The 23,517-nt window shown below is 42.7% G+C and overlaps 1 protein-coding gene across 4 annotated transcripts in view; it reads left to right on the top strand.

Annotated features, from left to right (window-relative positions):
- The window catches only part of tfeb (transcription factor EB), a 126,124-nt gene that overhangs the window by 16,804 nt on the left and 85,803 nt on the right, over positions 1–23,517 (top strand). The window contains exons 1-2 of one of the 4 annotated variants that reach the window (XM_071335459.1): positions 12,413–12,707; positions 15,818–15,916. The exons of 1 other annotated variant lie outside the window; for it this stretch is intronic. The gene's annotated coding sequence lies outside the window, so the exon portion shown is untranslated. Of the gene's footprint in view, positions 1–12,412; positions 12,708–15,817; positions 15,917–23,517 lie in introns of those variants that run through there. 2 more of the 4 variants (XM_071335456.1, XM_071335457.1) reach the window with 2 other exon arrangements.

Genomic DNA, 23,517 nt, shown 5'->3' with positions numbered 1-23,517 from the left:
ACTGGTAGAGGAATATAATATCACCAATATACTGGTAGAGGAATATAATATCACAATGTCCGTGACAATATACACTCAATATCTGTGTTTAACCATAGAATTGATTATGATTTTCATGGGACAATTTTTCAGTAACCTCCCTCTTCCACATAGACACATTAGAAAGGGAAGAGTTAAGGGGGTAGGGGGTGTTTGAGGGGGAATGCAGAAGGACGTGTGCGTCATTAAAGGGGCACTTACAACAACATAAGGAATGTACACTAATATCTGGCATGGGAACAATGCAGATTTAGTGTAATTATACAACATCAAATTCAGCACTTGTTACATATAAATGCTTTAATAAAAAAAAAAAAGACTCTTAGCTTTCATTTGACACCCAATTTGACATGCTCCTATAAACTTCACATGTTGGTGCTCATGGGTCCTTTTAGATGGAAATGCCCTTATTTGAACGCTTCAGTGGGTGCTCTGTGCTGCCTGATAGGTGTTTTTACTAGAATGCATACTTGGCTGACTCTTCAGTAGCACATGTGAGGTCTGTGATATGGAGTCACGATATGGGAAATGATGTTGACCTTCAATGATTTGCTTCCGAAGACACATTTGTGCGGCTGGCTTCCGGGTCAAGTGGGCATTGTGTCAAGTAGCAGTGCGGTTCGGAGAATGCACGGCTCTCGACCTTCGCCTCTCCAGAGTCCGTACGGGAGTTGCAGCGATGAGACAAGACTGTAACTACCAATTGGATACCACAAAGTTAGGGAGGAAAAAGGGGTAAAAAAATAAATATAAAAGTAGAAAAAAAATAGATTTCCTCTTGTGCCATAACACATTCTGCCAATAACTGCCATGTTCTCCTCATCTATGCTTTGAAAAACAAAAACACCAAGGTTAAACTGACAGACTGATCGACCAGGGTGATGAAATGAGATTGGGTGGGTGTTTAATATTCTTTTATTTTTTTAGGTATGTGTGACACTGCTTCCTCTTAGCCCCACCCTCAGGGTCCCACTTCCTCTTTCTGATTCTGATAGACCACAACCTATCACCTCTTCGCTTGGTAGTAGTCATTTCTGGAACCTGGAGTTTTTCCTGAGCACATGACCATGAAACATTTTGGGTCCTCATTATAGGCTACAATGAGAGCCAATGGTTCATCCTGGCCAGCTCATTTCATCAGTTAACTCCGGACCCTATAGTCTTTTCATTGCTATAGTGCTACCAAACGTTTCTTCATGAAACTTTTTTTTCTAGGAGAGACTTTGTCGTCTCATTCTCCCCAAAATCAATCTGTCAGATGATTTTTCCACTCAAAAATAGTCTAACGTGGAGCTGAGTTCATATTTCCTCATCTGTTGCTTAGCTTCTGCTAAATGCATTAGGGGAACTCTGCAGGCCCCAATCTCAAATGAATGGACACACACACTGTCCAATCCAACGCTACTTTATTGGCAGGAAAAACATGCACAACATTATCAAAACAGAACGGTAAGAATAGTCGATGGGGAAATGAAGGTGGCCTACTGTATAAGGTTTGATTTATATAAGCTCTCTGCCTGAACTGGATAGACATAAAGACAAACTACTATATCCTTCAAAAACACACCCATACATAGTATTCACACACACACATTTCTCCCAGGCCATTAAGTGCGGGTGAAGACGCGCTGTAAAGACTGTCTGTCCCATCAATGTTCCTGCTCAGGAAGTTGTTTCTAAGGTGCTTAAAGCCATCTGATATCAGCACTTCTTGCTTCAGTGTTGAAATAATTCCTTCCCTTAATGTTGATAACAGTACCTCAGCTCCCTCTCCTCCCTCATCTCTTAGCTCAGTCTCAGCAGAACACTTATCTAGCAGCATTAGTAACGCTGGAAACCATACCTATTTTAATACTGCCTCAAATAACATGGATACGCTTTATTGATATTTCTGAAATGATATGTCTTTTTGACATGTTTTCTGTCAGTGTTTTATCTAGGCCTAATTGTGTGTGTGCGTTTTAAATCCACCAGAACCCCCCTCCATGTTTATTGATAAAGATTTGATGTGTTGAGCAGATCCTAAGTTGGCGTTACTGTTATAATGACTTCCATGATGGTGCCACCAGTATTAGCATTTTAAGAAATGATGCACGCACACTGTTTATTATTCTCTCAGTATTTACCGTAATGAAACATGGCCACCATCAGCAGCGGCAACTGATTTAGCTCCCAAAACATCTCACCTCTCTCTCGCTCTCTCTCCTCCTCTCTCTATCTGGCAGACATAGTTGCCATACTTGAGCAGCTCCCTGCTGGTCACCGTGGTGAGGGGGAGAGAGAAAAGGTGTGAGAGGGTGGTGGAATGGTGGGTATTCTTTTGGTGACGTCAGTAAGAGTGTGTGAGCGCCCAGACCTCGCCGACATTTCCTAATCTCCCAACTCATCTCCCAAACGCCTTTCATTCCAACTCTGCCAGCATTCCAACTTTTTTATCCATGCCCAAAAAATGCTGTGTTGCTGGTAACTATCTCCCCAGTTCCCACCCTGACTCGCTTTCTCTCTTACTCACGCTTATACTCACGTATGAGCAGTGGTGGAAAAAGTATCCAATCGTCATACTTGAGTAAAAGTAAAGATGCCTTAATAGAAAATGACTCAAGTGAAAGTCACCCAGTAAAATACTACTTGATAAAAGTCTAAAAGTATTTGTTTTTAAATATATACTTAAGTATAAATAATTTAAAATAGCTTATATTAAGCAAACCAGATGGCACAATTTTATTTAAATGTTTTATTTACAGGTAGCCAGGGGCACATTCCAACACTCAGACATAATTAGAAAATGAAGCATGTGTGTTTTAATGAATCCGCCAGATCATAGGCAGTAGGGATGACCAGATATCTTCTCTTTAAGTGTGTGAATTGGACCATTTTCCTGTCCTGCTAAGTATTGAAAATGTAACGTGTACTTTTGGGTGTCAGAGAAAATGTATGGAGTAAAAAGTACATACTTTTCTTTGGGAATGTAGTGAAGTAAAAGTAGTCAAAAATATTAACATTAAAATTAAGTACAGATACCACAAAAACTACTTAAGTATTTTACACCACTGCGTATGAGTGTCTACACAAACGGGCACACATGCACAGTGGCCATATTGGAATGATCTTTTAAAGATTGCTTTCCTTATCCAACCATCCCTCCGAGGCCTCTGCCTCTCTGTTCTGGCACACCTGCAACAGTGTGAAATGAGCGCTCTATTTATTGGTCTGTAAAGAATCCTGTAGAATTTAGAAGAGTGTCCGTTGTGACCATTCATTCTGTTCCCTCTATGGCCCTCTCACGAGTCTCTCTTATTGACAGCAGTGCTTCTCCCATCAGCCCAGTGGAGAGAGGAAACACAGATACACACGGCTGTTGTTAAGAAAGGCCCTCCACCCTACACAACCCCACACTGATTAACATCTCTCAACATGCACAAGTCATCTGCACTTCCCTCTTTCTCTAACAGGATCTGGTGAGGGCTGAATGTCAGGTTCCTGCGTGTGTTTTTTTTTTATGGGCCCGGCCTCCTCTCCATGGGCCATTGTCAGGAGTGCAAGGCTTTGTTGGCCAGACTTCCCTCCCACACATGAGCTCAGCGATTGGTCAACAGCAACCAGCAGGCAGCTGCTCCTCTAGCCAATCAGCAGGCGAGCCTGCCCTGACCCAAAATAACACTCAATACACTGAAGTCTTTATCAGGCTATTAAAGATGCCACAGTGTGTTTGCAAACAAGGCCTTGTTAGCACAGATGAATGTGAGACCCATGCCTCAGTCATGTTCTGTGTCTCCTCACACCCCTGATGTTGATGTGTCTGAATATGTCCAGTGGGTTGGAATGGAAAGAGCAGAGAGGTGAGAGAAGAGAAACACAGCTGGCCCTTTTTTGAAGCACAACAAGCTTCTCTCTAACAAAAGCCAAACAAAATCAGCTTGCTGAATTTCTCGTCTCTCTCACCCTACAGCAGGGGTCTGCAACCTTTTTCATGTGGAGTGCCAATTTACAATTTATCTTAGCATTTCTACCGATCTTCGTGCCAGTTATGATTTTTATGCGCACATTTCGTGAAACAGTTATTTTTAAAAAATGATAATAGCGTCTTTGTATCTAAATCATTGTCATGTGATTAATCTAAATTAAAATGATACAAATCTACTGTGAGCCATTGGCAGCCAAAGAACCTAGAGATTAGCCTAATACAGTGCATTCTGAAAGTATTCAGACTCCTTTCCCACATTTTGTCACGTTACAGCCTTATTCTAAAATTGCTTAAATATTTATTTTTCCCCTCATCAATCTACACACAATACTCCATAATGACGAAGCGAAAACAGGTTTTTAGACATTGTTGCAAATGTATTACAAAAAAACAGAAATATCACATTTACATAAGTATTCAGACCCTTTGCTATGAGACTTGACATTGAGCTCAGGTGCATCCTGTTTTCATTGCTCATCGTTGATGTTTCTACAATTTGATTGGACTCCACCTGTGTTAAATTCAATTGATTAGTCATGATTTGGAAAAGCACACCTGACTATATAAGGTCCCACAGTTGACAGTGCATGTCAGATCGAAAACCAAGCCATGATGTCGAAAGAATTGTCCCTAGAGCTCCGAGACAGAAGTTTGTATAGGCACAGATCCAGGGAAGGGTACCAAAACATTTCTGCAGCATTGAAGGTCCACAAGAACACAGTGGCCTCCATCATTCTTAAATGGAAGAAGTTTGTAACCACCAAGACTCATCCTAGAGCTGGCCCCCCAGCCAAACTGAGCAATCGAGAGAGAGAGAGAGGGCCTTGGTCAGGGAGATGACAAAGAACCCAATGGTCACTCTGACAGTGTTATGTGCCAAAAGGCACGTAAACGACACAGACCATGAAAAACATGATTCTCTAGTCTGACGAAACTAAGATTAAACTCTTTGGCCTGAGTGCCAAGTGTCATGTCTGGAGGAAACCTGGCACTATCCCTACGGTGAAGCAAGGTGATAGCAGAATCATGCTGCGGGGATGTTTTTCAGTGTCCGGAACTGGGAGACTAGTCAGGATCGAGGGAAAGATGAACGGAACAAAGTACAGAGGTCCTTGACGAGAACCTGCTCCAGAGCACTCAGGACCTCAGACCCGGGGAAAAGGTTTTTGCTTTGTCATTATGGGGTATTGTGTGTAGATTGACGGGGGGAGAAAACTATTGAATCAATTTTAGAAAAAGCTGTAACGTAAGAAAATGTGGAAAAAGTCAAGGGTTCTGAATACTTTCCGAATGCACTGTACCAATGCAAGTAACTTTTATATTACCAACTAGGTAAAAAGAGCCTACATGAAGCCAACAAATAAAAACAGTGCAGTTAGAAAATATCCTGATCAAAATAAATATCTTACGAATCATATAGGCTATGCATGGCTATTTGTTCATGTTCTTTCAGTTGCATTCATCTCTCTACTCCAGCTGTCTATAACAAACTTGAAACATTGTATCAACTGGGTCCGGCCCGAAGCTCTTGCTAGCAAAATTGTAGGATCTATTCTGGGCTCGGAGTTTCCCGTGCCAGTGAGCTCTGGACAGACACAGCTGTATATGCGACAGGGAGAAGTAATCAGGAATTATATTACGTTTCCACTGTATCAGACATTAGAGAGCATGACATTTTTCCCTTTCATGCCAAGGCTCGGTGGTTATCATAAGGGAGAGAGCTGGAATGATTTGTCATATATTGATTGACAAACAATTGTCATTCTCAATGGATGTACAGTCGTGGCCAAAAGTTTTGAGAATGACACAAATATTAATTTTCACAAAGTCTGCTGCCTCAGTTTGTATGATGGCAATTTGCATATACTCCAGAATGTTATGAAGAGTGATAAGATGAATTGCAATTAATTGCAAAGTCCCTCTTTGCCATGCATGTCAGTGATTCTCTCGTTAACACAGGTGTGAGTGTTGACGAGGACAAGGCTGGAGATCACTCTGTCATGCTGATTGAGTTTGAATAACAGACTGGAAGCTTCAAAAGGAGGGTGGTGCTTGGAATCATTGTTCTTCCTCTGTCAACCATGGTTACCTGCAAGGAAACACGTGCCATCATCATTGCTTTGCACAAAAAGGGCTTCACAGGCAAGGATATTGCTGCCAGTAACATTGCACCTAAATCGACCATTTATCAGATCATCAAGAACTTAAAGGAGAGCGGTTCAATTGTTATGAAGAAGGCTTCAGGGCGCCCAAGAAAGTCCAGCAAGCGCCAGGACCGTCTCCTAAAGTTGATCCAGCTGCGGAATCGGGGCACCACCAGTACAGAGCTTGCTCAGGAATGGCAGCAGGCAGGTGTGAGTGCATCTGCACGCACAGTGAGGCAAAGACTTTTGGAGAATGGCCTGGTGTCAAGAAGGGCAGCAAAGAAGCCACTTCTCTCCAGGAAAAACATCAGGGACAGACTGATATTCTGCAAAAGGTACAGGGATTGGACTGCTGAGGACTGGGGTAAAGTCATTTTCTCTGATGAATCCCCTTTCCGATTGTTTGGGGCATCCGTAAAAAGCTTGTCCGGAGAAGACAAGGTGAGCGCTACCATCAGTCCTGTGTCATGCCAACAGTAAAGCATCCTGAGACCATTCATGTGTGGGGTTGCTTCTCAGTCAAGGGAGTGGGCTCACTCACAATTCTGCCTAAGAACACAGCCATGAATAAAGAATGGTACCAACACTTCCTTCGAGAGCAACTTCTCCCAACCATCCAGGAACAGTTTGGTGACGAACAATGCCTTTTCCAGCACCATGGAGCACCTTACCATAAGGCAAAAGTGATAACTAAGTGGCTCTGGGAATAAAACATCGATATTTTGGGTCCATGGCCAGGAAACTCCCCAGACCTTAATCCCATTGAGAAATTGGTCAATCCTCAAGAGGCGGGTGGACAAACAAAAACCCACAAACTCCAAGCATTGATTATGCAAGAATGGGCTGCCATCAGTCAGGATGTGGCCCAGAAGTTAATTGACAGCATGCCAGGGCGGATTGCAGAGGTCTTGAAAAAGAAGGGTCAACACTGCAAATATTGACTCTTTGCATCAACTTCATGTAATTGTCAATAAAAGCCTTTGACACTTATGAATGCTTGTACTTATACTTCAGTATTCCATAGTAACATCTGACAAAAATATCTAAAGACACTGAGGCAGCAGACTTTGTGGAAATTAACATTTGTCATTCTCAACTTTTGGTCACGACTGTACAATAAAAACAGGCTTTGTTTACTTGCTGTTTGAGGTGAGAAAATTACTGTGAGAAGCTCCACTGCTCATTAGTGGTGGTGAGTTGAGACGATCAGAAATACTATCAGACATCTCAATGGGCACATTTTATACATTTGTGCGTTGGCCAGATAGCCTAGGCTTACTTCTATACGTAATCCGGTGCATATATGTCGTGGGGAATTTATAGACGCTAACAATCAAAGGGCAAACCATTCACACAATTAAGTTATGAAACAATGAATGTGCTCGAATTGGCGTGAGAGAGCGCATTCTGGAGAGAGACTTGCCTTGTGCATTTTAGCCACACTCCCCTTCTTGACTCAGTATTTTTAATAATACCCAAAATGCATTATCTTCACACATACTATAGGCCTAAGGAATATTTTAACAAATAGTGTGAAATTCAAAGCAGTAGTCATTTAGTAGCCAATTTCACTTATTTTATCAAATTGCTTGGCGTGCCAGCCTTGGCACACGTGCCTTACGTTGCCCATGCCTGCTCTACAGAGTGATGTGGCTGTGTCACCCTAGGGAAGATCCTGATTGATTGGTGAAAGACCACAATCTAAAACACACTGACCAAACAATCAATATGCTCAACACAAAAACAACACTGTCCACAATGGTCCCCAGAACCACACTGTGGAGTAAGATAGTTTGATCATCACAATTCCAACCAATAAGCATTAGGATAAACATTTATTGTATAACTAGAAGACATAACTTGATAATACTCTAAGCAGGGAAATATTGACCAGTAACAGCCCAGAGAATTTGCAGAATTGTAAACCTTGTTTAATTTTGAGTTTCCTTAATTAAGGTGTGTTGTACTGAAAAGGTCATGACCTCTCTAGAATGAACCTATGTTCAGCATGCTGTTCCTGTGTCAGTCCACATATCCAGGACATGGTTTGGCTAAAACAACAATGTTTTAGCCAAACCACAAAGATTCTATTTGGATATATATTTAGTGAATGCTGAATGCATTAACAAAAGTATCTTATCAGGCTTGGGGAGATAAGAATGACCACAGGATGTTCAGGAAATTCTTCCCTTCTACCAATAAGCAACTTTCCAATTTAACCTCCTCTCACTGTGATTATCAATACGTGGTATTACCTTGGTTATCAGTAGTAACAGCCATAATCTGAGGAGTTAGCTGGCCCTGTTCTAGATCATCAAATCTGTGATGCATTGTGGGCAAATTGGGACTGAAGGATTGATCTACAAATCATAATTTAAGAGTTCTTTATAATGCCAAGTGAATTGTAGATCAGTCTGTTGTGAGTCACCTGCGATGCCGGCTGCAATGTCAAACAAGCCCACTGTCTTCCATACACTAACACTGAGTTTTTTGGGGGGTTTTGTTGTCTTGATTTGTTTTGTCTGGTCATCCTTTTGAGTGATCACATGACCTGTGATGTTTGTTAACATGAGCCATGTGACCCAGTCAAAGGGTTGGTGTGTGTTAGTGAGTCGTTTTCAAACCTGGTTTCTGGTAAAGAGAACCTCACACTTTCTACTACTACATGAGGAAATGGCTTTTCTCCTCTGTAGGATGAACCTGTCAGGGCCTCTATCAGAGGTTGGTACAGAGATCTAATCAGAGGGTTTGGAAGAAGAGACCCCCAGGGGCACAGCCTATCAGACCTGGGTGTTCCACGGTGGCCATTTTGTGCCAGAGCTTCACCCCACTTGGGCTATCATAGTGGAGAGGTGCGACTGGGGAGTGAATTCCTTCTCTGGGGTTAGGCTGTCGAGACACTGTCACCCATCTGTCCCAGACCTGATTCAAACAAGCTAAGCGTCAGTATAGAGACAAAGTAGAGTTGCAATTCAACGGCTCAGACGCAAGAGGTATGTGGCAGGGTCTACAGTCAATCACGGATTACAAAAAGAAAACCAGCCCCGTTGCGGACCAGGATGTCTTGCTCCCAGACAGACTAAATAACTTCTTTGCTCGCTTTGAGGACAATACAGTGCCACTGACACGGCCCGCTACCAAAACCTGCATCCGACGTGAGTAAAACATTTAAATGTGTTAACCCTCGCAAGGCTGCAGGCCCAGTGTGTTTACGGACATATTCAATCAATCCTTATCCCAGTCTGCTGTTCCCACATGCTTCAAGAGGGCCACCATTGTTCCTGTTCCCAAGAAAGCTAAGGTAACTGAGCTAAACGACTACCGCCCCGTAGCACTCACTTCTGTCATCATGAAGTGCTTTGAGAGACTAGTCAAGGACCATATCACCTCCACCCTACCTGACACCCTAGACCCACTCCAATTTGCTTACCGCCCCAATAGGTCCACAGACGACGCAATTGCAACCACACTGCACACTGCCCTAACCCATCTGGACAAGAGGAATACCTATGTGAGAATGTTCATCGACTACAGCTCAGCATTTAACACCATAGTACCCTCAACTTGTCATCAAGCTCGAGACCCTGGGTCTCGACCCCGCCCTGTGCAACTGGGTACTGGACTTCCTGACGGGCTGCCCCCAGGTGGTGAGGGTAGGTAACATCTCCACCCTGCTGATCCTCAACACCCACAAGGGTGCGTTCTGAGCCCTCTCCTGTACTCCCTGTTCACGCACGACTGCGTGGCCATGCACGCCTCCAACTCAATCATCAAGTTTGCGGACGACACTACAGTGGTAGGCTTGATTACCAACAACGACGAGACGGCCTACAGGGAGGAGGTGAGGGCCCTCGGAGTGTGGTGATAGGAAAATAACCTCACACTCAACGTCAACAAAACAAAGGAGATGATTGTGGACTTCAGGAAACAGCAGAGGGAGCACCCCCCTATCCACATCGACGGGACAGTAGTGGAGAGGGTAGTAAGTTTTAAGTTCCTCGGGGTACACATCACGGACAAACTGGATTGGTCCACCCACACAGACAGCGTTGTGAAGAAGGCGCAGCAGCGCCTCTTCAACCTCAGGAGGCTGAAGAAATTCGGCTTGTCACCAAAAGCACTCACAAACTTCTACAGATGCACAATCGAGAGCATCCTGTCGGGCTGTATCACCGCCTGGTACGGCAACTGCTCCGCCCACAACCGTAAGGCTCTCCAGAGGGTAGTGAGATCTGCACAACGCATCACTGGGGGCAAACTACCTGCCCTACAGGACACCTACACCATCCGATGTCACAGGAAGGCCATAAAGATCATCAAGGACAACAACCACTCGAGCCACTGCCTGTTCACCCCGCTATCATCCAGAAGGCGAGGTCAGTACAGGTGCATCAAAGCAGGGACCGAGAGACAGAAGCTGTTTTTCAATCTCAAGGCCATCAGACTGTTAAACAGCCATCACTAACATCCAGTGGCTGCTGCCAACATACTGACTCAACTCCAGCTCACTTTAATAATGGAAATTGATAAAAAATATATCACTAGCCACTTTAAACAATGCCACTTAGAGTACAGTATATACATTATATTATCATCTACTGCATCTTGCCATCTTTATGTAATACATGTATCACTAGCCACTTTAAACTATGCACTTTTATGTGTACATACCCTACATTACTCATCTCATATGTATATACTGTACTCGATACCATCTACTGCATCTTGCCTATGCCGTTCTGTACCATCACTCATTCATATATCTTTATGTACATATTCTTTATCCCTTTACACGTGTGTGTGTGTGTATAAGGTAGTAGTTGTGAAATTGTTAGATTAGATTACTCGTTGGTTATTACTGCATTGTCGGAACTAGAAGCACAAGCATTTCGCTACACTCGCATTAACATCTGCTAACCATGTGTATGTGACAAATAAAATTTGATTTGATTCAGGGAACAGGATATGATCTCTTAAAGGGGCAGAATAAGAATGGGAGGTAGATCGAAGCTGCCCTTAAAGCTGCAATATGTAACTTTTTGGGCGACCTGACCAAATTCACATTGACAGATCTATAACTCATATTTCTTTCTCATTGAAAGCAAGCCTAAGGAGCGGTATATCTGTTCTATGTGCTCTATTTCTATGTGTCCCATGCTTAAGTTTTTTGATTTTGTGTCTGACTTTTGGTTTTGCACACCAACTTCAAACAGCTGAAATATGTTTTTGGTGGGGTTATGAAAAATGTATTTATTTCACTGCGGTTTAGAGTTCTTGATGATTCTATACACTATACTTGTTTGTTTTGTGTCACAAACTGAAATTAGGTGAACTATTGGTGGAAAATAGTGCACCTGTAACTACTGATACAGGGTAAGATGTTAAAGGTAGACTCAGTGAGAGGACATTGCAACGTACAGCACTGCAGATATTGAGATGAGTGCAATGCAAGACTTTGTTCTCACACAGAGTATGTGCACGTGTGCCTTTCACGCCGATACAACGTAGTAGCTATGGCAACAATACAGAGAAGTTTAGCCTCCTGCTTAATGCTCTAAGGTGTTGCGGAAGTTGACCCATGTATTTGCTTTGAGTTGCGTCATCATACTGTGTCTACCTTTTTAATCCACCACCCTAATGAGTTAGTATTGGGAGTAGGGTAATCTGATCCTAGATCTGATGTCAAGTTATACCTAGAGTGCAGAGTGGCGCCAGCAGATGGGGCTAAACTTTTCTGAACAGATTGGGGAGAAACTCCTACCTGTGTACAGGTGGAATGTGTCTTTTGCTATCATTCCAGCTATATCAACCCCTCCTTTAATTCTCTGCAATGCCTTTAGGTCTCTGCAATGTCATTCCTTAGGCTGTTATCTGATGAAAAATGCCCTCATTTATTTCCAGTCTTCAGACTACATGTTTGAACAGCACTCTGTCCTGTAACAGACAACATAATGGCCTGCTACCTTCTACTGATAACCAACTGAAGATACCAAGCGCAATAAACATGTAATACCTGCTTGTCTTCAGGAGCTTGCCCATGTGTTATCAGAGATTCTTATCGTTGTGGAAGTGTGTGTGTCAGTGGACAGGAGTCTGAGTCGAGGGTGTCAGGCCCTGACTTGCTCTGTCAGAGATGGAGCTGCCCCCTCTTTCTCGTGTGTGTGTGAAGAGGAATGGATTTCCCGAGCATGGGAGCGGAGTTCCGTGGGAATTCTGTGTGTTTGACAGGCGGCGTCTGCCGCGGGGATCCGGACACTGAGTCCCCCATGTTTCTCCCATGGACAGCGTTCTGGTTAATTTAGGGGAAGTGGAGGAATAGGAGAGGAAACATAGTTGGCTTGAGGAGGAAGGGACAGGGACTAACCATGTCCCTGTGACTATTTTTGAGTGGAGAGGCACAGCGTCACGAGCAGAGACCAGAGAGAGAGAGCGTCTAAGAGCTCAACCAGCCTAGCAGAGCTTGTCTCTCTCTCTCTCTCTCTCTCTCGCTTGTGTGTAGTAGAGGTGTCTGGGATACAGTAACAGACAATATGTTGCTCTGAGGATTGTCCTTCTATCTGGTAAGGATGTGGGATTACCTGTGTTATCTTTCCCCCCATCTGTCTCTGTTTCCATCTCGCTGTGGGATTGTCTCTGTGTGGATACGACTGGACTCTGGAATTTCCTCATGGTGCTTTGGGTCGTGAGCAAGGAATGGGCTATAATTTGTCACTGGGCACTAGAAGGTTGTTTGAATACATGCTTTGTGTGGTAGCTTGTTGAGTAGACTGGCTTCATTGTATAATGGGCAACTTGCCATGCAAAATGGAAGAATCATGTTTATTATTAAATAACTCCGTTATGCGCATCCAAACCATTACTGTTACTTCTACCAATGGCAAAATGATCTTCTAATGCCTAGTGGAGTTTTTCTGTAATTTATATGGAAATGTGGGTCCACTGGTCCTCAAGGTCTTGCTGGCTGTTGTATTTCCGAGTGAAATAGCACGGTGGTTAATTTGTATGGTAAAGGCCTTGCCTACAGGCTTAGTAAAGATAATTCAGATGTGGAACCTTGAGGCCAGAGAGTCTACTCATCTGCTACTGTGACAGGTTTGAATTAGTCCCTGATTAGAGGGGAAGGATGAAAACCATGATTTATGTTGACCTGAATGTGAATAGCCCTTGTTTTATGATTTGTGCGGTTGATTTGGTTGAGGCCAGGCAGGCAGGTTGTTCCCTGGCCTGCTGTAACAGAGGAAGTTGTTGCTTCACTCCTGATCTCACTAGGAGTTGTGAAATCCAAGCGCATGAGGAAGGGAAACATTGTGTTTGTGGTTGTTTTGATGATGTAGCTCCTTTGTCTTTATCTAAGACTGATTTTGAATATGGATCAGGCTGCACCTCAGTGTAAAGTGTCTTTCTCTCCTCGTCTTTTCCACTGACATTAAGGACGTGGACAGGGGAAAGCAACATCCTGGTAACTTGCTTACATACTTAGCTCCTCCTCTTCGCTCCTTGTGGAAAATAAGGTCGCAAAAAGCATCCGCCATGCCGGGCGGCCCTCTGCTTTCAGATAACATGCTGGCCATACCACCCGCTAGCGGAACCCCTCGCCAACAGCCAATGAAATTGCAGGGCGCCAAATTCAATCAACAGAAATCTCATAATTCAAATTTCTCTAACATACAAGTATTAGACACCATTTTAAAGATAAAATTCTCGTTAATCCAACCACAGTGTCCGATTTCAAAAAGGCTTTTCGGCGAAAGCAGAACATATAATTATGTTAGGTCAGCAACTAGTCACAGAAAGCATACAGCGATTTTCCAACCAAAGAGGAGTCACAAAAAGCAGAAATGGAGATACAATTAATCACTAACCTTTGATATTCTTCATCAGATGACACTCCCGGGACAACATGTTACACAATACATGTATGTTTTGTTCGATCAAGTTCATATTTATATCCAAAAACCTCAGTTTACATTTGGCTTTGCCTCCAAAACATCCCGTGAATTTGCACAGAGCCACATCAATTTACAGAAATACTCATAATAAACATTGATAAAAGATACAAGTGTTATTCACAGAATTAAATATATACTTCTCCTTAATGCAACCGCTGTGTCAGATTTCAAAAAAACTTTACGGAAAAAGCAAACCATGCAATACTCTGAGTACGGCACTCAGACAACAAATCAAGCCAAACAGATATCCGCCATGTTAGAGTCAACAGAAGTCAGAAAAAGCATTATAAATATTAACTTACCTTTGATGATCTTCATCAGAATGCACTCCCAGGAATCCCAGTTCCACAAATGTTTGATTTGTTCGATAAAGTTCATCTTTATGTCCAAATACCTTTTTGTTTGCGCGTTTAGCCCAGTATTCCAAATTCATGACGCGCGATCACTAGGAGCAGACGAAAAGTCAAATTTCTTTAGTATGTTTTTAACAAATTCTTCCAACCGGAGAATTCCTTTTTCTTCAGAAATGCAATGGAACTCAAGCTAACTCTCACGTGAACACGCATGGTCAGCTCATGGCACTCTGTGAGAGACCTTACTCAATCCCCTCTCATTCGCCCCCACTTCACAGTAGAAGCATCAAACAAGGTTCTAAAGACTGTTGACGTCTAGTGGAAGCCTTAGGAAGTGCAATATGACCCCATAGACACTATTTGATAGGCCAAGAGTTGAAAAACTACAAACCTCAGATTTCCCACTTCCTGGTTGGATTTTTCTCAGGTTTTCGCCTGCCATATGAGTTCTGTTATACTCACAGACATCATTCAAACAGTTTTAGAAACTTCAGAGTTTTCTATCCAAATATACTAATACTATGCATATATTAGCAACTGGGACTGAGTAGCAGGCAGTTTACTCTGGGCACGCTTTTCATCCAAATGTGAAAATGCTGCTCCCTAGCCCAAACAGGTTCAAGTTGGTTGCCAACCGCCATATAAAGTATACAGAAGAAAAATAACCGTTTACCAGAAACTAACTAGGTTTCACCTTTTTATCTGTGGATTAATTGTTGGAGTAGAGAACACCACTATTTTGTGTGACTCAAAATTGTCAAAATTCTACAAAGACCCTGTAAAAAAGGACTTTGTGCATTTCAGGTAATATAACAACCCAATTTTTATATCCCAGGACAAATTGGCTAGCACCAGCAAGCTAGCTAGCTAAATGGCCATGAACGTTTCATGTGTTTCAACCTATCCTCAAATTAATACAGTTGGTTGAGTTCGTTTTGATATTTCAACCTGCGTCTCCTGATCGCATCTGGTGTGGATAGACAAAATCAACATGCGAGCGATGGTGCAAGCACACGCGTGCCCGGTCTAGTCAACATGCAAGTGCCAATGAAGGAGATGAAGCTCTCTGTCAGTGTCTGCTAGCTCACTGACATTGTTGTGAGCACATACAAAATGGATGTACTGTACGCACACACCTCCACACGGTCTTTTGCATCAATTGTTTTGGAAAGTCATTTCTATTACAAGCCTGAGTATGTGTGCTGCTGCCTCACAGTGGCCTATGATGCCAGACCACCCGACTAGAACAGTTACTTCTGCTACTGTACTTTCCTACTAATATAACAAAGTACTACCTTGTTACAGCAGTGCACATCCAGGTACTACTGTAGTATCTCATAGATTTTTTTTTTCTCTCTGTGTCTGTAGTTTCCAGGCCTCTCCAGGGTGTCCAGAGATGTAGGGAGCAGTGTGAGGAGCACCCCCTCCCCCTTCTCACTCTCTCAGCACCACTTTACTTACAAAGAGGTACAGTAAATATGTATGTGTGTGTGTCACTCACTGTGTTTGTTTCTCACTTTTTTGTCTTAGTGTTCCTCTGTGTTAAAAACCGTATTCAGAGAGGGAGTGAAGCAGGGTGTGCCAGGGCTCATTTTCAAAAAGGGATGCTATCCGAATGTGACTTCCCTGGTTTAATAATGGATAATTGCCATGCTGGCAATTCGATGCCATTTACTTTTGGTATCTCAGATTGTTCTGGCAATTCTCACAGAGAAACTTCATTGGGAGGAAGGATGTTTGATATTGTTTTTTACATTTGGCACAACACATTTTCATGAAAGTGGACATTTTTTGGCCCAATAATCTGTGAACTGTACCTGATAGACAACATCTAGGTGTCATTATACTCCTAGTAGTGTGCTTTAAAATATGGAGTATTGCTATATTCTGAGTTTATTCGTCATTGAAACTATTAATATGAATATTTCAAAAGTACACTTTTTGATTTGGTGTATATTTAGACATATTGTTTTAAGCAATATAATCTACAAGTACATCACATTTCTAGTGGGCTCTCTACAACTTTTAAAGTTATGATCTATTTTATGAGCACCCCCAACACAGTGAATGGGAAAATGGATTCAAAGTCAACTCCCTCCACTGTTGGTTTGCTGCAATCCTAAAGGAGGGCTGTGATTGATTAATGATCTATAATGTGATTTTATATGTATACAATTTATAATTTATTCAACTTTGGCATAGAGCCCACTATGGAAAGTTGATGTGTTTTGAAGAGTATATTTTTAAAAAGAATAAAAAAGGGTATTGTTGAATAAATTAACATGAAAATGTGTATTTCAGAATCTAGACATACTCCATATTTGAGAGAACACTATAAGGAATATAATGACACCAACATCTGTATCATGTATTGTTCACAGATCATTACAGGAGGCATGTCTACTGTAGGTCTAACAAGGGTGTAAAAGGGCCACTTTAATTCTAATAATAATTAATGTGTGGGCCATGCTGTGGGCCATGCTGTCGTGGAATCGCCCATTTGATATGTTCCTGCTGAGTTCATGTGGTCAGGACAACATCCGGACCCTATGAAGAGCTAGTGGTCAGTGTTAAAGGAACTGGTGACTGGAGTCACCTGGATTCACCTTTTCAGGGTCATAATCCTGTCCCTAACCTGTAGCTGCCCCTGTATAGAAGTAGGGAAACCCCTTAACTCTCTGTTCCCTCTCTGGACTCTCTGTGGTTGAGGCTTCTCAAACCACATCTCCTCTCACAGAGTGAATGCAGGCCTGCTCAGTCTATGGTATCAGATGGAGGTGTTTGTTATATTTGGTGTATCTGATCTGAGGGTGAATAGCAGCTATTTACCAGTCACTTTCTCTCACAGAGTAAATGAGGGAACCACAGAGGTGTGTGTGTGTGTTTCTCACTACACTACCTACAGTAGTCTGTGTGGATGACACTGCATCTCATGTGACAAAAATATGATTCAGTGAAATATCCCTCAAAATGAAATATCAAGTTTCAGACTGAGAAATAATGATTTTCAAATACCTGTGAATCCGATGCATTTTGTTATTCAATTATACTGAATATCTGTTTGTTGTTAAGGCTACCGTATATAAAAACAGACCATAGATCAGGAAAGTTGATGGACCAGGTTTAGAGTGTGTGTCAGTGTAGTTGGGGAAGTGTTGGAGGGTCTTTGTCATTTAGGAGTATAAGCAGTGTGGGAATTACAGGGGCCAGGGGGAGCTCAGCCCCCTCAAATGAGACATGCGCTCCCCTAAATGCAACAAAAGTCAAACTTTGGGGGGACTCAAATTTAACCACTCTCCTATTTGTTTAAAATTCATATTTGTACTGCCACAGTGGTAAATATGAAAATAAAAGCTTATTCCAAAATTAAACGAACACCCCCACCCACCTCTGTGTCATGGTTTAAACCAGTGACAGTTGGTTCAGGTTCTTTCAATCGCATTCATCTCTCTTCTCCGCCTGTCTGCTCTCTCTCCATCTGTTTTGAGCTTTTGCTAGTGAACTTACAACATTGTATCGATTGGGTCCAGCCTGCCAGAGAACTTGTAACATTGTTTCAACTGGGCCCCTCAGTTTCCTGCGCCAATGAGCTCGGGACAGACGCAGCTGTATTTGCGTCCCGTATTTCAGACCCTTTTCAGGTGTCTGGACTTTTCTTGTTACAAAAAAGGTCTGGCCATTTATCAGCATTACGAATCCAGTGGCCCTTTACAGTCTTACCTGTATACAGGTTGAAAATGGCAGATTTGGACACTAGGCGCCTAAATTGGATTGCAGTGTTTCCTCTTGGAGGTAAATGCTGGGTGATGGAAATGGTGTAAATTACGAGGACTCAACATATTTTGAAAGCTGAGATTATAATAAATATCGCTTTGATGTCATACAAACAAGCCAAACACACGGGAGTCCAAATGGGCACTTCACATTTCCATATGATACAACTCATGTAATATAAAGTGTCAAGGTTAATGATCACTGTGTTTGATGTACAGTTAAAAGATGACATGGCGTTATACACTGGGTTGTCCTGAACAGAATGAGTTTGTTGTATTGTGAAGAAAATTTGCTGCGGACCACACATTTGAATGCACTCATGACTACATTCTATGTAGTATGCACGCCAAAATTATCTGCTTCTCTGAATTGCATTGTGAAAGCTTAACTAAGATTTATTTTTGTAATTTAGCTAGTCATGTTGGCAATCAAATACAATTGTATTGGTCACATACACATGGTTAGCAGATGTTATTGCGAGTGTAGCGAAATGCTTGTGCTTCTAGTTCCGACTGTGCAGCAATATCTAACATGTAATCGAACAATTCCACAACAACTTCCTAATACACACAAATCTAACTAAAAGAATGGAATAAGAATATATACATATAAATATATGGATGAGCAATGACATAGGCAAGATGGTATAAAATACAGTATATACAGTTGAAGTCGGAAGTTTACATACACCTTAGCCAAATACATTTAAACTCAGTTTTTCAATTCCAATTCCTGACATTTAATCCTAGTAAAAATTCCCTGTCTTAGGTCAGTTAGGATCACCACTTTATTTTAAGAATGTGATATGTCAGAATAATAGAGCGAATGAATTATTTCAGCTTTTATTTCTTTCATCACATTCCTAGTGGGTCAGAAGTTTACATACACTCAATTAGTATTTGGTAGCATTGCCTTCAAAATGTTTAACTTGGGTCAAACGTTTTGGGTAGCCTTCCACAACCTTCCCACAATAAGTTGGGTGAACTTTGGCCCATTCCTCCTGACAGAGCTGGTGTAACTGAGTCAGATTTGTAGGCCTCCTTGCTCACACACGCCTTTTCAGTTCTGCCCACAAATTTTCTATGGGATTGAGGTCAGGGCTTTGTGATGGCCACTCCAATACCTTGACTTTGTTGTCCTTAAGCCATTTTGCCACAACTTTGGAAGTATGCTTGGGGTCATTGGCCATTTGGAAGTCCCATTTGCGACCAAGCTTTAGCTTCCTGACTGATGTCTTGAGATGTTGCTTCAATATATCCACATAATTTCCCCTCATGATACCATCTATTTTGTGAAGTGCACCAGTCCCTCCTGCAGCAAAGCACCCCCACAACATGATGCTGCCACCCCCGTGCTTCACGGTTGGGATGGTGTTCTTCGGCTTGCAAGCATCCCCATTTTTCCTCCAACAAAATGGTCATTATGGCCCAAATTTATTTAAATAGACCTTCTACATCAGCTAATATATCAAAGTGCTGTACAGAAACCCAGCCTAAAACCTCAAACGGCAAGCAATGCAGGTGTAGAAGCACGGTGGCTAGGAAAAACGCCCTAGAAAGGCCAAAACCTAGGAAGAAACCTAGAGAGGAACCAGGCTATGAGGGGTGGCCAGTCCTCTTCTGGCTGTGCCGGGTGGAGATTATAACAGAACATGGCCGAGATGTTCAAATGTTCATAAATGACCAGCATGGTCAAATAATAATAATAATAATCATAGTAGTTGTCGAGGGTGCAACAAGTCAGCACCTCAGGAGTAAATGTCAGTTGGCTTTTCATAGCCGATCATTGAGAGTATCTCTACCGCTCCTGCTGTCTCTAGAGAGTTGAAAACAGCAGGTCTAGGACAGGTAGCACGTCCGGTGAACAGGTCAGAGTTCCATAGCCGCAGGCAGAACAGTTGAAACTGGAGCAGCAGCACCAAACAGTTCTATTTTTGTTTCATCAGACCAGAGGACATTTCTCCAAAAGCTACTATCTTTGTCCCCATGTGCAGTTGTAAACCGTAGTCTGGCTTTTTGTTGCCGTTTTGGAGCAGTGGCTTCTTCCTTGCTGAGAGGCCTTTCAGGTTCTGTCGATATAGGACTCGTTTTACTGTGGATATAGATACCTTCGTACCTGTTTCCTCCAGCATCTTCACAATGTCCTTTCCTGTTGTTCTGGGATTGATTTGTACTTTTCACAACTAAGTAAGTTAATCTCTAGGAAACAGAACGTGTCTCCTTTCTGAGCGGTATGACGGCTGCGTTGTCCCATGGTGTTTATACTTGCGCACTATTGTTTGTACAGATGAGCGTGGTACCTACAGGCATTTGGAAATTGCTTCCAAGGATGAACCAGACTTGTGGAGGTCTACCATTTTTTTGAGGTGTTGGCTGATTTCTTTAGATTTTCCCATGATGTCAAGCAAAGAGGCACTGAGTTTGAAGGTAGGCCTTGAAATACATCCACAGGTACACCTCCCATTGTCTCAAATGATGTCAATTAGTCTATCAGAAGCTTATAAAGCCATGACATTTTCTGGAATTTTCCAAGCTGTTTAAAGGCACAGTCAACTTAGTGTATATAAACTTCTGACCCACTGGAGTTGTGATACAGTGAAATAATCTGTCTGTAAACAATTGTTGGAAAAATTACTTGTCATGCACAAAATAGATGTCCTAACCGACTGGCCAAAACTAGTTTGTTAACAAGAAATTTGTGGAGTGGTTGAAAAACAAGTTTTATTGACTCCAACCTAAGTGAATGTAAACTTCCGACTTCAACTGTACATATGAGATGAGTAATGCAAGATATGTAAACATTATTAAAGTGGCATTATTAAAGTGACTAGTGATCAATTTATTAAAGTGGCCAATGATTTCAAGTCTGTATGTAGGCAGCAGCCTCTCTGTGTTAGTGTTGGCTCTTTAGCAGTCTGATGGACTTGAGAGAGAAGCTGTTTTTCAGTCTCTCGGTCCCAGCTTTGTTGCACCTGTACTGACCTCGCCTTCTGGATGGTAGCGGGGTGAACAGGCAGTGGCTCGGGTGGTGGTTGTCCTTGATGATCTTTTTGACCTGTCTGTGACATCAGGTTCTGTAGGTGTCTTGCAGGGCAGGTAGTTTGCCCCTGGTGATGTGTTGTGCAGACCGCACCACCCTCTGGAGAGCCCTGCTGTTGTGGGTGGTGATACAGCCTGACAGGATGCTCTCAATTGTGCGTCTGTAAAAGTTTGAGGGATTTAGGTGACAAGCTGTTGCGCCGCCTTCCAAACGCTGTCTGTGTGGGCAGACCATTTCAGTTTGTCAGTGATGTGTATACCAAGGAACTTAACTCTACACCTTCTCCACTACTGTCCCGTCGATGTGGATAGAGGGGTGCTGTTTCCTGAAATCCACGATCATCTCCTTTGTTTTGTTAATGTTGAGTGAGAGGTTATTTTCCTGGCACCACACTCCGAGTGCCCTCACCACCTCTTGTCGTTGATGGTAGTCAAGCCTAGTACTGTTGTACCGTCTGCAAACTTGATGATTGAGTTGGAGGAGTGCATGGACACGCAGTCATGGGTGAACAGGGAGTAGAGGAGGGGGCTGAGCACGCACCCTTGTGGGGCCCCAGTGTTGAGGATCAGCGAAGTGGAGATGTTGTTTCCTACCCCCACCACCTGGGGGCAGCCTGTCAGGAAGTCCAGGACCCAATTATACAGGGTGGGGTTGGAACAAGCTTTCAAATTATGCCCACCTGACCCAGATTGCAATTTTTATTGGACTGATTAAACAACAGTTATTGTGTAATGGCTGCGATGCAGGGCTGTGTTCAAAACAAGAAAAATGTGGTTGCTCTAGTTCCTCAATGGCACAGCTTGGAGAGCTCATAAACGTGTATTGAGATGAATTAAACTGTACACACTTTGGAGAGGTGTGTGGCCACTTGGAATTACCAGTTAGACATCTCACTCAACATATTTACATTGTTTTGTCTCAGGTGCAACATATCTCAAATTTTCCAAGAATATTCCTATTATATTGCTGAATGTATCCAGAGTATTTTCATATTTTGTTATCAACAAATGTGGTAAATGTGAAATGCTGATAAAATCAGTCTTCTCAGGTGAGCTGTTGTCTTACGTTCAGTCTAATAATTTTCCCATAAGCTCCAAACTGTTCCCTTTTAATTGCTACCATGGTAATGCATATGCTTTCCATATTTGTTATGTAAGAAACATTTCAATTTAGCCCTATCCATATAGGCCAATTCCCACAAGTGTATGGGGTTAATTCAGACTACAAGAGTGTAGCACTAATTACAATCGCTAAAAGTTATTTCACGCAAGCACAAAGCACACATCTGGGTTTGGTGGATACCAGGAGAATGCTACCTACCTGAATGCATAATGGAAACTGTAAAGTTTGGAGGAGGAATAATGGTCTGGGACTATTTTTCCATGGTTTGGACTCGGCCCCTTAGTTCCAGTGAAGAGATCTTAACGCTACAGCATACAATGACATTCTAGATGATTCTGTGCTTCTAACTTGTGGCAACAAGTTTGGGGAAGGCCCTTTCTTGTTTCAGCATGACAATGCCCCCGTGCACAAAGCTGACTACCAGCCAGGCCAAATCGCCCATCATCAATGCCGACCTCACTAATGCTCTTGTGGCTGAATGGAAGCAAGTCCACGCAGCAATGTAGGCTGTTATAGCAGCAAAAGGGGGGGACAACTCTGTATTTATGCCCATGATTTTGGAATAAAATGTTTGACGAGCACATACATTTGGCCATTCACACTCTGAGTGTTAGGTTGGGTGGGTGTGTGTAGTCAGAATCGCTGATAGGGTGTGTCCATGGTCGTCGGAAGCAGCTGTTTGTGTGGCAAGACCAAATGGGAAGAAACGGGTGCTGTGAAGCTGGGCAGAAAACAACTCACTGTCACCGTGGCAACTACACTGTGTATGCCTGCCGGTAACAGCTGTATACTGGCATGTTACGGACACTAACGGAAACGTCTCCGTGTTCAGTGACAAATGTCCCACACACACTCACACACACAAACACACACAAACAAACAGTGTGCACACACACAGAGGTCTCAGGGGAACAGGGTGTTCCTCAAAAGGGGAACAGAGAGTGAGAAGAGTTATTTAGGGATTTAGGTGGCATACGTCTCACAATAGAAAGGCTTTCTCTCTGTCTCTCTCTCTGTGTCTGTCTCTCTCTGTGTCTCTCTCTGTGTCTCTCTCTGTGTGTCTCTCTGTGTGTCTCTCTCTGTGTGTCTCTCTGTGTGTCTGTCTCTCTCTGTGTCTCTCTCTGTGTGTCTCT

The sequence above is a fragment of the Salvelinus alpinus genome, chromosome 12, assembly GCF_045679555.1.
Source record: "Salvelinus alpinus chromosome 12, SLU_Salpinus.1, whole genome shotgun sequence".
NCBI classification, from domain to species: Eukaryota; Metazoa; Chordata; class Actinopteri; order Salmoniformes; family Salmonidae; genus Salvelinus; species Salvelinus alpinus.
Note: the sequence above shows the minus strand (reverse complement) of the source record. Positions and strands in the feature narration are given on the sequence as shown.